Here is a 13,967-nt window from a genome sequence, read left to right as displayed (position 1 = left end):
GACTTGAAATCCAATGTTGTCTTCCTGCGCAGGGTTGAACTCCGCTCGCAGTGCTATGATAAACCAGTATTTTGAACATATCCTTGGTGACTTGATATGGATAATGTGCTTAATCCATGGACTTGTCCTTTGATTCAAGTGCTCAGAATACAAATTCCTTGAGAAACAGTTCAAATTGGCTCTTCAGAAGATAGTCTAGTCTTTACAGATGTAAAATGGACAGAATTAGATAGCCGACTGGTTAATGTTTGGTAGTTAACGTAACATGCTTTGATGGCCCAGCAGTTAAGGCGTTGGAAATCCAGTGAAGGCTCCCTCCCGTACAGGTTTGAACCCTGTTCACAGAGCTTTGCCAAACCAGTGTTTTGAACTTATCCTTGGTGACTTGATATGGATAATCTCTTTAATACATGGACTTGTCCAGTGATTCACGTGCTCAGAATACTTTTGTCTTTGTGTGAGCTAATTCAGAAAGCTGTGATGGCCGAGTGGTTAAGACGTGATTTGGAGCAATAAGATCAATATGTCGTGCCATCAAGTTTACCATTTTACACCAATGATGTCTGTTTCCAAATCCCAATCCCTTTACTTGCATTCCAACAGCTGCAATGGCCGAGTTCTTTAGACGTTGGACCTGAATTTCAATGGGGTCTCCCCACCCATGTTTTAACATTGCTCGAAGCGAATAGCCCACTTGCTCTTTCTCCTCATCACTTTCCTTAGATTCCTACTGCTGCCATGGCCAAGTGGTTTAATCATTGCAAATGAACTCCAGTGTTGTCTCCCCGTACAGTTTTTAAAACTGCTCGCAGCGCATTGACAAACCAGTCTTTATTTGTAAAATAGCATTGGTGACTTGATATTGATGAAGTGCTTAATGCGTAGACTTGTCCTTTGATTCAAGTGCTCAGAATATGTATTCCTTGAAAAACAGTTCAAATAGGCTCTTCAGTAGACAGTCTAGTCTTTACAGAAGTAAAATTGACAGAATGAGATAAGCGACTGGTTAAGGCCTGGTAGTTAACGAAGCAAGCTGCGATGGCGGAGTGGTTAAGGCGTTGGACTTGAAATCCAATGGGGTCTCCCCGCGCAGGTTCGAACCCTGCTCACAGCGCTATGACAAACCAGTTTTTATTTTTAACATATCCTCGGTGACTTGATATGGATAATATGCTTAATGCATGGACTTGTCCTTTGATTCAAGTGCTCAGACTATTTCTTCCTTGACAAAGAGTTCAAATAGGCTCTTCAGTCCAGATCCTGCTGGTTGTGAGAAAGCCGAGCTGTTAAGGACTGCAAGATAACAGAGTAAGTTTTGATGGCAGAGTGGTTAAGGCTTTGGACTTGAAATCCAATGTTGTCTTCCTGCGCAGGGTTGAACTCCGCTCGCAGTGCTATGATAAACCAGTATTTTGAACATATTCTTGGTGACTTGATATGGATAATGTGCTTAATGCATGGACTTGTCCTTTGATTCAAGTGCTCAGACTATTTCTTCCTTGACAAAGAGTTCAAATAGGCTCTTCAGTCCAGATACTGCTGGTTGTGAGAAAGCCGAGCTGTTAAGGACTGCAAGATAACAGAGTACGTTTTGATGGCAGAGTGGTTAAGGCTTTGGACTTGAAATCCAATGTTGTCTTCCTGCGCAGGGTTGAACTCCGCTCACAGTGCTATGATAAACCAGTATTTTGAACATATCCTTGGTGACTTGATATGGATAATGTGCTTAATCCATGGACTTGTCCTTTGATTCAAGTGCTCAGAATTTTTCTTTGAAGACAAAGAATTCAAATAGGCTCTTCAGTACAGATCCTGCTGGTTGTGAGAAAGTCGAGCTGTTAAGGACTGCAAGATAACAGAGTAAGTTTTGATGGCAGAGTGGTTAAGGCTTTGGACTTGAAATCCAATGTTGTCTTCCTGCGCAGGGTTGAACTCCGCTCGCAGTGCTATGATAAACCAGTATTTTGAACATATCCTTGGTGACTTGATATGGATAATGTGCTTAATCCATGGACTTGTCCTTTGATTCAAGTGCTCAGAATACAAATTCCTTGAGAAACAGTTCAAATTGGCTCTTCAGAAGATAGTCTAGTCTTTACAGATGTAAAATGGACAGAATTAGATAGCCGACTGGTTAATGTTTGGTAGTTAACGTAACATGCTTTGATGGCCCAGCGGTTAAGGCGTTGGAAATCCAGTGAAGGCTCCCTCCCGTACAGGTTTGAACCCTGTTCACAGAGCTTTGCCAAACCAGTGTTTTGAACTTATCCTTGGTGACTTGATATGGATAATCTCTTTAATACATGGACTTGTCCAGTGATTCACGTGCTCAGAATACTTTTGTCTTTGTGTGAGCTAATTCAGAAAGCTGTGATGGCCGAGTGGTTAAGACGTGATTTGGAGCAATAAGATCAATATGTCGTGCCATCAAGTTTACCATTTTACACCAATGATGTCTGTTTCCAAATCCCAATCCCTTTACTTGCATTCCAACAGCTGCAATGGCCGAGTTCTTTAGACGTTGGACCTGAATTTCAATGGGGTCTCCCCACCCATGTTTTAACATTGCTCGAAGCGAATAGCCCACTTGCTCTTTCTCCTCATCACTTTCCTTAGATTCCTACTGCTGCCATGGCCAAGTGGTTTAATCATTGCAAATGAACTCCAGTGTTGTCTCCCCGTACAGTTTTTAAAACTGCTCGCAGCGCATTGACAAACCAGTCTTTATTTGTAAAATAGCATTGGTGACTTGATATTGATGAAGTGCTTAATGCGTAGACTTGTCCTTTGATTCAAGTGCTCAGAATATGTATTCCTTGAAAAACAGTTCAAATAGGCTCTTCAGTAGACAGTCTAGTCTTTACAGAAGTAAAATTGACAGAATGAGATAAGCGACTGGTTAAGGCCTGGTAGTTAACGAAGCAAGCTGCGATGGCCGAGTGGTTAAGGTGTTGGACTTGAAATCCAATGGGGTCTCCCCGCGCAGGTTCGAACCCTGCTCACAGCGCTATGACAAACCAGTTTTTATTTTTAACATATCCTCGGTGACTTGATATGGATAATATGCTTAATGCATGGACTTGTCCTTTGATTCAAGTGCTCAGACTATTTCTTCCTTGACAAAGAGTTCAAATAGGCTCTTCAGTCCAGATCCTGCTGGTTGTGAGAAAGCCGAGCTGTTAAGGACTGCAAGATAACAGAGTAAGTTTTGATGGCAGAGTGGTTAAGGCTTTGGACTTGAAATCCAATGTTGTCTTCCTGCGCAGGGTTGAACTCCGCTCGCAGTGCTATGATAAACCAGTATTTTGAACATATTCTTGGTGACTTGATATGGATAATGTGCTTAATGCATGGACTTGTCCTTTGATTCAAGTGCTCAGACTATTTCTTCCTTGACAAAGAGTTCAAATAGGCTCTTCAGTCCAGATCCTGCTGGTTGTGAGAAAGCCGAGCTGTTAAGGACTGCAAGATAACAGAGTACGTTTTGATGGCAGAGTGGTTAAGGCTTTGGACTTGAAATCCAATGTTGTCTTCCTGCGCAGGGTTGAACTCCGCTCACAGTGCTATGATAAACCAGTATTTTGAACATATCCTTGGTGACTTGATATGGATAATGTGCTTAATCCATGGACTTGTCCTTTGATTCAAGTGCTCAGAATTTTTCTTTGAAGACAAAGAATTCAAATAGGCTCTTCAGTACAGATCCTGCTGGTTGTGAGAAAGTCGAGCTGTTAAGGACTGCAAGATAACAGAGTAAGTTTTGATGGCAGAGTGGTTAAGGCTTTGGACTTGAAATCCAATGTTGTCTTCCTGCGCAGGGTTGAACTCCGCTCGCAGTGCTATGATAAACCAGTATTTTGAACATATCCTTGGTGACTTGATATGGATAATGTGCTTAATCCATGGACTTGTCCTTTGATTCAAGTGCTCAGAATACAAATTCCTTGAGAAACAGTTCAAATTGGCTCTTCAGAAGATAGTCTAGTCTTTACAGATGTAAAATGGACAGAATTAGATAGCCGACTGGTTAATGTTTGGTAATTAACGTAACATGCTTTGATGGCCCAGCGGTTAAGGCGTTGGAAATCCAGTGAAGGCTCCCTCCCGTACAGGTTTGAACCCTGTTCACAGAGCTTTGCCAAACCAGTGTTTTGAACTTATCCTTGGTGACTTGATATGGATAATCTCTTTAATACATGGACTTGTCCAGTGATTCACGTGCTCAGAATACTTTTGTCTTTGTGTGAGCTAATTCAGAAAGCTGTGATGGCCGAGTGGTTAAGACGTGATTTGGAGCAATAAGATCAATATGTCGTGCCATCAAGTTTACCATTTTACACCAATGATGTCTGTTTCCAAATCCCAATCCCTTTACTTGCATTCCAACAGCTGCAATGGCCGAGTTCTTTAGACGTTGGACCTGAATTTCAATGGGGTCTCCCCACCCATGTTTTAACATTGCTCGAAGCGAATAGCCCACTTGCTCTTTCTCCTCATCACTTTCCTTAGATTCCTACTGCTGCCATGGCCAAGTGGTTTAATCATTGCAAATGAACTCCAGTGTTGTCTCCCCGTACAGTTTTTAAAACTGCTCGCAGCGCATTGACAAACCAGTCTTTATTTGTAAAATAGCATTGGTGACTTGATATTGATGAAGTGCTTAATGCGTAGACTTGTCCTTTGATTCAAGTGCTCAGAATATGTATTCCTTGAAAAACAGTTCAAATAGGCTCTTCAGTAGACAGTCTAGTCTTTACAGAAGTAAAATTGACAGAATGAGATAAGCGACTGGTTAAGGCCTGGTAGTTAACGAAGCAAGCTGCGATGGCCGAGTGGTTAAGGTGTTGGACTTGAAATCCAATGGGGTCTCCCCGCGCAGGTTCGAACCCTGCTCACAGCGCTATGACAAACCAGTTTTTATTTTTAACATATCCTCGGTGACTTGATATGGATAATGTGCTTAATGCATGGACTTGTCCTTTGATTCAAGTGCTCAGACTATTTCTTCCTTGACAAAGAGTTCAAATAGGCTCTTCAGTCCAGATCCTGCTGGTTGTGAGAAAGCCGAGCTGTTAAGGACTGCAAGATAACAGAGTAAGTTTTGATGGCAGAGTGGTTAAGGCTTTGGACTTGAAATCCAATGTTGTCTTCCTGCGCAGGGTTGAACTCCGCTCACAGTGCTATGATAAACCAGTATTTTGAACATATCCTTGGTGACTTGATATGGATAATGTGCTTAATCCATGGACTTGTTCTTTGATTCAAGTGCTCAGAATTTTTCTTTGAAGACAAAGAATTCAAATAGGCTCTTCAGTCCAGATCCTGCTGGTTGTGAGAAAGTCGAGCTGTTAAGGACTGCAAGATAACAGAGTAAGTTTTGATGGCAGAGTGGTTAAGGCTTTGGACTTGAAATCCAATGTTGTCTTCCTGCGCAGGGTTGAACTCCGCTCGCAGTGCTATGATAAACCAGTATTTTGAACATATCCTTGGTGACTTGATATGGATAATGTGCTTAATCCATGGACTTGTCCTTTGATTCAAGTGCTCAGAATACAAATTCCTTGAGAAACAGTTCAAATTGGCTCTTCAGAAGATAGTCTAGTCTTTACAGATGTAAAATGGACAGAATTAGATAGCCGACTGGTTAATGTTTGGTAGTTAACGTAACATGCTTTGATGGCCCAGCGGTTAAGGCGTTGGAAATCCAGTGAAGGCTCCCTCCCGTACAGGTTTGAACCCTGTTCACAGAGCTTTGCCAAACCAGTGTTTTGAACTTATCCTTGGTGACTTGATATGGATAATCTCTTTAATACATGGACTTGTCCAGTGATTCACGTGCTCAGAATACTTTTGTCTTTGTGTGAGCTAATTCAGAAAGCTGTGATGGCCGAGTGGTTAAGACGTGATTTGGAGCAATAAGATCAATATGTCGTGCCATCAAGTTTACCATTTTACACCAATGATGTCTGTTTCCAAATCCCAATCCCTTTACTTGCATTCCAACAGCTGCAATGGCCGAGTTCTTTAGACGTTGGACCTGAATTTCAATGGGGTCTCCCCACCCATGTTTTAACATTGCTCGAAGCGAATAGCCCACTTGCTCTTTCTCCTCATCACTTTCCTTAGATTCCTACTGCTGCCATGGCCAAGTGGTTTAATCATTGCAAATGAACTCCAGTGTTGTCTCCCCGTACAGTTTTTAAAACTGCTCGCAGCGCATTGGCAAACCAGTCTTTATTTGTAAAATAGCATTGGTGACTTGATATTGATGAAGTGCTTAATGCGTAGACTTGTCCTTTGATTCAAGTGCTCAGAATATGTATTCCTTAAAAAACAGTTCAAATAGGCTCTTCAGTAGACAGTCTAGTATTTACAGAAGTAAAATTGACAGAATGAGATAAGCGACTGGTTAAGGCCTGGTAGTTAACGAAGCAAGCTGCGATGGCCGAGTGGTTAAGGTGTTGGACTTGAAATCCAATGGGGTCTCCCCGCGCAGGTTCGAACCCTGCTCACAGCGCTATGACAAACCAGTTTTTATTTTTAACATATCCTCGGTGACTTGATATGGATAATGTGCTTAATGCATGGACTTGTCCTTTGATTCAAGTGCTCAGACTATTTCTTCCTTGACAAAGAGTTCAAATAGGCTCTTCAGTCCAGATCCTGCTGGTTGTGAGAAAGCCGAGCTGTTAAGGACTGCAAGATAACAGAGTAAGTTTTGATGGCAGAGTGGTTAAGGCTTTGGACTTGAAATCCAATGTTGTCTTCCTGCGCAGGGTTGAACTCCGCTCGCAGTGCTATGATAAACCAGTATTTTGAACATATTCTTGGTGACTTGATATGGATAATGTGCTTAATGCATGGACTTGTCCTTTGATTCAAGTGCTCAGACTATTTCTTCCTTGACAAAGAGTTCAAATAGGCTCTTCAGTCCAGATACTGCTGGTTGTGAGAAAGCCGAGCTGTTAAGGACTGCAAGATAACAGAGTACGTTTTGATGGCAGAGTGGTTAAGGCTTTGGACTTGAAATCCAATGTTGTCTTCCTGCGCAGGGTTGAACTCCGCTCACAGTGCTATGATAAACCAGTATTTTGAACATATCCTTGGTGACTTGATATGGATAATGTGCTTAATCCATGGACTTGTCCTTTGATTCAAGTGCTCAGAATTTTTCTTTGAAGACAAAGAATTCAAATAGGCTCTTCAGTACAGATCCTGCTGGTTGTGAGAAAGTCGAGCTGTTAAGGACTGCAAGATAACAGAGTAAGTTTTGATGGCAGAGTGGTTAAGGCTTTGGACTTGAAATCCAATGTTGTCTTCCTGCGCAGGGTTGAACTCCGCTCGCAGTGCTATGATAAACCAGTATTTTGAACATATCCTTGGTGACTTGATATGGATAATGTGCTTAATCCATGGACTTGTCCTTTGATTCAAGTGCTCAGAATACAAATTCCTTGAGAAACAGTTCAAATTGGCTCTTCAGAAGATAGTCTAGTCTTTACAGATGTAAAATGGACAGAATTAGATAGCCGACTGGTTAATGTTTGGTAGTTAACGTAACATGCTTTGATGGCCCAGCGGTTAAGGCGTTGGAAATCCAGTGAAGGCTCCCTCCCGTACAGGTTTGAACCCTGTTCACAGAGCTTTGCCAAACCAGTGTTTTGAACTTATCCTTGGTGACTTGATATGGATAATCTCTTTAATACATGGACTTGTCCAGTGATTCACGTGCTCAGAATACTTTTGTCTTTGTGTGAGCTAATTCAGAAAGCTGTGATGGCCGAGTGGTTAAGACGTGATTTGGAGCAATAAGATCAATATGTCGTGCCATCAAGTTTACCATTTTACACCAATGATGTCTGTTTCCAAATCCCAATCCCTTTACTTGCATTCCAACAGCTGCAATGGCCGAGTTCTTTAGACGTTGGACCTGAATTTCAATGGGGTCTCCCCACCCATGTTTTAACATTGCTCGAAGCGAATAGCCCACTTGCTCTTTCTCCTCATCACTTTCCTTAGATTCCTACTGCTGCCATGGCCAAGTGGTTTAATCATTGCAAATGAACTCCAGTGTTGTCTCCCCGTACAGTTTTTAAAACTGCTCGCAGCGCATTGACAAACCAGTCTTTATTTGTAAAATAGCATTGGTGACTTGATATTGATGAAGTGCTTAATGCGTAGACTTGTCCTTTGATTCAAGTGCTCAGAATATGTATTCCTTGAAAAACAGTTCAAATAGGCTCTTCAGTAGACAGTCTAGTCTTTACAGAAGTAAAATTGACAGAATGAGATAAGCGACTGGTTAAGGCCTGGTAGTTAACGAAGCAAGCTGCGATGGCCGAGTGGTTAAGGTGTTGGACTTGAAATCCAATGGGGTCTCCCCGCGCAGGTTCGAACCCTGCTCACAGCGCTATGACAAACCAGTTTTTATTTTTAACATATCCTCGGTGACTTGATATGGATAATATGCTTAATGCATGGACTTGTCCTTTGATTCAAGTGCTCAGACTATTTCTTCCTTGACAAAGAGTTCAAATAGGCTCTTCAGTCCAGATCCTGCTGGTTGTGAGAAAGCCGAGCTGTTAAGGACTGCAAGATAACAGAGTAAGTTTTGATGGCAGAGTGGTTAAGGCTTTGGACTTGAAATCCAATGTTGTCTTCCTGCGCAGGGTTGAACTCCGCTCGCAGTGCTATGATAAACCAGTATTTTGAACATATTCTTGGTGACTTGATATGGATAATGTGCTTAATGCATGGACTTGTCCTTTGATTCAAGTGCTCAGACTATTTCTTCCTTGACAAAGAGTTCAAATAGGCTCTTCAGTCCAGATCCTGCTGGTTGTGAGAAAGCCGAGCTGTTAAGGACTGCAAGATAACAGAGTACGTTTTGATGGCAGAGTGGTTAAGGCTTTGGACTTGAAATCCAATGTTGTCTTCCTGCGCAGGGTTGAACTCCGCTCACAGTGCTATGATAAACCAGTATTTTGAACATATCCTTGGTGACTTGATATGGATAATGTGCTTAATCCATGGACTTGTCCTTTGATTCAAGTGCTCAGAATTTTTCTTTGAAGACAAAGAATTCAAATAGGCTCTTCAGTACAGATCCTGCTGGTTGTGAGAAAGTCGAGCTGTTAAGGACTGCAAGATAACAGAGTAAGTTTTGATGGCAGAGTGGTTAAGGCTTTGGACTTGAAATCCAATGTTGTCTTCCTGCGCAGGGTTGAACTCCGCTCGCAGTGCTATGATAAACCAGTATTTTGAACATATCCTTGGTGACTTGATATGGATAATGTGCTTAATCCATGGACTTGTCCTTTGATTCAAGTGCTCAGAATACAAATTCCTTGAGAAACAGTTCAAATTGGCTCTTCAGAAGATAGTCTAGTCTTTACAGATGTAAAATGGACAGAATTAGATAGCCGACTGGTTAATGTTTGGTAATTAACGTAACATGCTTTGATGGCCCAGCGGTTAAGGCGTTGGAAATCCAGTGAAGGCTCCCTCCCGTACAGGTTTGAACCCTGTTCACAGAGCTTTGCCAAACCAGTGTTTTGAACTTATCCTTGGTGACTTGATATGGATAATCTCTTTAATACATGGACTTGTCCAGTGATTCACGTGCTCAGAATACTTTTGTCTTTGTGTGAGCTAATTCAGAAAGCTGTGATGGCCGAGTGGTTAAGACGTGATTTGGAGCAATAAGATCAATATGTCGTGCCATCAAGTTTACCATTTTACACCAATGATGTCTGTTTCCAAATCCCAATCCCTTTACTTGCATTCCAACAGCTGCAATGGCCGAGTTCTTTAGACGTTGGACCTGAATTTCAATGGGGTCTCCCCACCCATGTTTTAACATTGCTCGAAGCGAATAGCCCACTTGCTCTTTCTCCTCATCACTTTCCTTAGATTCCTACTGCTGCCATGGCCAAGTGGTTTAATCATTGCAAATGAACTCCAGTGTTGTCTCCCCGTACAGTTTTTAAAACTGCTCGCAGCGCATTGACAAACCAGTCTTTATTTGTAAAATAGCATTGGTGACTTGATATTGATGAAGTGCTTAATGCGTAGACTTGTCCTTTGATTCAAGTGCTCAGAATATGTATTCCTTGAAAAACAGTTCAAATAGGCTCTTCAGTAGACAGTCTAGTCTTTACAGAAGTAAAATTGACAGAATGAGATAAGCGACTGGTTAAGGCCTGGTAGTTAACGAAGCAAGCTGCGATGGCCGAGTGGTTAAGGTGTTGGACTTGAAATCCAATGGGGTCTCCCCGCGCAGGTTCGAACCCTGCTCACAGCGCTATGACAAACCAGTTTTTATTTTTAACATATCCTCGGTGACTTGATATGGATAATGTGCTTAATGCATGGACTTGTCCTTTGATTCAAGTGCTCAGACTATTTCTTCCTTGACAAAGAGTTCAAATAGGCTCTTCAGTCCAGATCCTGCTGGTTGTGAGAAAGCCGAGCTGTTAAGGACTGCAAGATAACAGAGTAAGTTTTGATGGCAGAGTGGTTAAGGCTTTGGACTTGAAATCCAATGTTGTCTTCCTGCGCAGGGTTGAACTCCGCTCACAGTGCTATGATAAACCAGTATTTTGAACATATCCTTGGTGACTTGATATGGATAATGTGCTTAATCCATGGACTTGTTCTTTGATTCAAGTGCTCAGAATTTTTCTTTGAAGACAAAGAATTCAAATAGGCTCTTCAGTCCAGATCCTGCTGGTTGTGAGAAAGTCGAGCTGTTAAGGACTGCAAGATAACAGAGTAAGTTTTGATGGCAGAGTGGTTAAGGCTTTGGACTTGAAATCCAATGTTGTCTTCCTGCGCAGGGTTGAACTCCGCTCGCAGTGCTATGATAAACCAGTATTTTGAACATATCCTTGGTGACTTGATATGGATAATGTGCTTAATCCATGGACTTGTCCTTTGATTCAAGTGCTCAGAATACAAATTCCTTGAGAAACAGTTCAAATTGGCTCTTCAGAAGATAGTCTAGTCTTTACAGATGTAAAATGGACAGAATTAGATAGCCGACTGGTTAATGTTTGGTAGTTAACGTAACATGCTTTGATGGCCCAGCGGTTAAGGCGTTGGAAATCCAGTGAAGGCTCCCTCCCGTACAGGTTTGAACCCTGTTCACAGAGCTTTGCCAAACCAGTGTTTTGAACTTATCCTTGGTGACTTGATATGGATAATCTCTTTAATACATGGACTTGTCCAGTGATTCACGTGCTCAGAATACTTTTGTCTTTGTGTGAGCTAATTCAGAAAGCTGTGATGGCCGAGTGGTTAAGACGTGATTTGGAGCAATAAGATCAATATGTCGTGCCATCAAGTTTACCATTTTACACCAATGATGTCTGTTTCCAAATCCCAATCCCTTTACTTGCATTCCAACAGCTGCAATGGCCGAGTTCTTTAGACGTTGGACCTGAATTTCAATGGGGTCTCCCCACCCATGTTTTAACATTGCTCGAAGCGAATAGCCCACTTGCTCTTTCTCCTCATCACTTTCCTTAGATTCCTACTGCTGCCATGGCCAAGTGGTTTAATCATTGCAAATGAACTCCAGTGTTGTCTCCCCGTACAGTTTTTAAAACTGCTCGCAGCGCATTGGCAAACCAGTCTTTATTTGTAAAATAGCATTGGTGACTTGATATTGATGAAGTGCTTAATGCGTAGACTTGTCCTTTGATTCAAGTGCTCAGAATATGTATTCCTTAAAAAACAGTTCAAATAGGCTCTTCAGTAGACAGTCTAGTATTTACAGAAGTAAAATTGACAGAATGAGATAAGCGACTGGTTAAGGCCTGGTAGTTAACGAAGCAAGCTGCGATGGCCGAGTGGTTAAGGTGTTGGACTTGAAATCCAATGGGGTCTCCCCGCGCAGGTTCGAACCCTGCTCACAGCGCTATGACAAACCAGTTTTTATTTTTAACATATCCTCGGTGACTTGATATGGATAATGTGCTTAATGCATGGACTTGTCCTTTGATTCAAGTGCTCAGACTATTTCTTCCTTGACAAAGAGTTCAAATAGGCTCTTCAGTCCAGATCCTGCTGGTTGTGAGAAAGCCGAGCTGTTAAGGACTGCAAGATAACAGAGTAAGTTTTGATGGCAGAGTGGTTAAGGCTTTGGACTTGAAATCCAATGTTGTCTTCCTGCGCAGGGTTGAACTCCGCTCACAGTGCTATGATAAACCAGTATTTTGAACATATCCTTGGTGACTTGATATGGATAATGTGCTTAATCCATGGACTTGTTCTTTGATTCAAGTGCTCAGAATTTTTCTTTGAAGACAAAGAATTCAAATAGGCTCTTCAGTACAGATCCTGCTGGTTGTGAGAAAGTCGAGCTGTTAAGGACTGCAAGATAACAGAGTAAGTTTTGATGGCAGAGTGGTTAAGGCTTTGGACTTGAAATCCAATGTTGTCTTCCTGCGCAGGGTTGAACTCCGCTCGCAGTGCTATGATAAACCAGTATTTTGAACATATCCTTGGTGACTTGATATGGATAATGTGCTTAATCCATGGACTTGTCCTTTGATTCAAGTGCTCAGAATACAAATTCCTTGAGAAACAGTTCAAATTGGCTCTTCAGAAGATAGTCTAGTCTTTACAGATGTAAAATGGACAGAATTAGATAGCCGACTGGTTAATGTTTGGTAGTTAACGTAACATGCTTTGATGGCCCAGCGGTTAAGGCGTTGGAAATCCAGTGAAGGCTCCCTCCCGTACAGGTTTGAACCCTGTTCACAGAGCTTTGCCAAACCAGTGTTTTGAACTTATCCTTGGTGACTTGATATGGATAATCTCTTTAATACATGGACTTGTCCAGTTATTCACGTGCTCAGAATACTTTTGTCTTTGTGTGAGCTAATTCAGAAAGCTGTGATGGCCGAGTGGTTAAGACGTGATTTGGAGCAATAAGATCAATATGTCGTGCCATCAAGTTTACCATTTTACACCAATGATGTCTGTTTCCAAATCCCAATCCCTTTACTTGCATTCCAACAGCTGCAATGGCCGAGTTCTTTAGACGTTGGACCTGAATTTCAATGGGGTCTCCCCACCCATGTTTTAACATTGCTCGAAGCGAATAGCCCACTTGCTCTTTCTCCTCATCACTTTCCTTAGATTCCTACTGCTGCCATGGCCAAGTGGTTTAATCATTGCAAATGAACTCCAGTGTTGTCTCCCCGTACAGTTTTTAAAACTGCTCGCAGCGCATTGACAAACCAGTCTTTATTTGTAAAATAGCATTGGTGACTTGATATTGATGAAGTGCTTAATGCGTAGACTTGTCCTTTGATTCAAGTGCTCAGAATATGTATTCCTTGAAAAACAGTTCAAATAGGCTCTTCAGTAGACAGTCTAGTCTTTACAGAAGTAAAATTGACAGAATGAGATAAGCGACTGGTTAAGGCCTGGTAGTTAACGAAGCAAGCTGCGATGGCCGAGTGGTTAAGGTGTTGGACTTGAAATCCAATGGGGTCTCCCCGCGCAGGTTCGAACCCTGCTCACAGCGCTATGACAAACCAGTTTTTATTTTTAACATATCCTCGGTGACTTGATATGGATAATGTGCTTAATGCATGGACTTGTCCTTTGATTCAAGTGCTCAGACTATTTCTTCCTTGACAAAGAGTTCAAATAGGCTCTTCAGTCCAGATCCTGCTGGTTGTGAGAAAGCCGAGCTGTTAAGGACTGCAAGATAACAGAGTAAGTTTTGATGGCAGAGTGGTTAAGGCTTTGGACTTGAAATCCAATGTTGTCTTCCTGCGCAGGGTTGAACTCCGCTCACAGTGCTATGATAAACCAGTATTTTGAACATATCCTTGGTGACTTGATATGGATAATGTGCTTAATCCATGGACTTGTTCTTTGATTCAAGTGCTCAGAATTTTTCTTTGAAGACAAAGAATTCAAATAGGCTCTTCAGTACAGATCCTGCTGGT

General features: G+C 41.9%; 8 non-coding genes across 8 annotated transcripts; all 8 read left to right on the top strand.

Annotated features, from left to right (window-relative positions):
- The first annotated feature begins 1,032 nt into the window (after positions 1-1,032).
- Positions 1,033-1,114, top strand: trnas-uga. Its single transcript has one exon. It is a non-coding gene; the product is annotated as a tRNA-Ser (tRNA).
- A 1,811-nt stretch (positions 1,115-2,925) lies between these two features.
- Positions 2,926-3,007, top strand: trnas-uga. The gene has a single exon. It is a non-coding gene; the product is annotated as a tRNA-Ser (tRNA).
- Positions 3,008-4,818: 1,811 nt separating this feature from the next.
- trnas-uga lies at positions 4,819-4,900 on the top strand. The gene has a single exon. It is a non-coding gene; the product is annotated as a tRNA-Ser (tRNA).
- A 1,535-nt stretch (positions 4,901-6,435) lies between these two features.
- On the top strand, positions 6,436-6,517 carry trnas-uga. The gene has a single exon. It is a non-coding gene; the product is annotated as a tRNA-Ser (tRNA).
- Positions 6,518-8,328: 1,811 nt separating this feature from the next.
- trnas-uga lies at positions 8,329-8,410 on the top strand. Its single transcript has one exon. It is a non-coding gene; the product is annotated as a tRNA-Ser (tRNA).
- A 1,811-nt stretch (positions 8,411-10,221) lies between these two features.
- Positions 10,222-10,303, top strand: trnas-uga. Its single transcript has one exon. It is a non-coding gene; the product is annotated as a tRNA-Ser (tRNA).
- Positions 10,304-11,838: 1,535 nt separating this feature from the next.
- On the top strand, positions 11,839-11,920 carry trnas-uga. The gene has a single exon. It is a non-coding gene; the product is annotated as a tRNA-Ser (tRNA).
- A 1,535-nt stretch (positions 11,921-13,455) lies between these two features.
- Positions 13,456-13,537, top strand: trnas-uga. Its single transcript has one exon. It is a non-coding gene; the product is annotated as a tRNA-Ser (tRNA).
- Positions 13,538-13,967: the final 430 nt, after the last annotated feature.

This window comes from Oncorhynchus mykiss, chromosome 28, assembly GCF_013265735.2.
Source record: "Oncorhynchus mykiss isolate Arlee chromosome 28, USDA_OmykA_1.1, whole genome shotgun sequence".
Lineage (NCBI taxonomy): Eukaryota > Metazoa > Chordata > Actinopteri > Salmoniformes > Salmonidae > Oncorhynchus > Oncorhynchus mykiss.
This window is presented reverse-complemented; position numbering and strand designations above follow the sequence as displayed.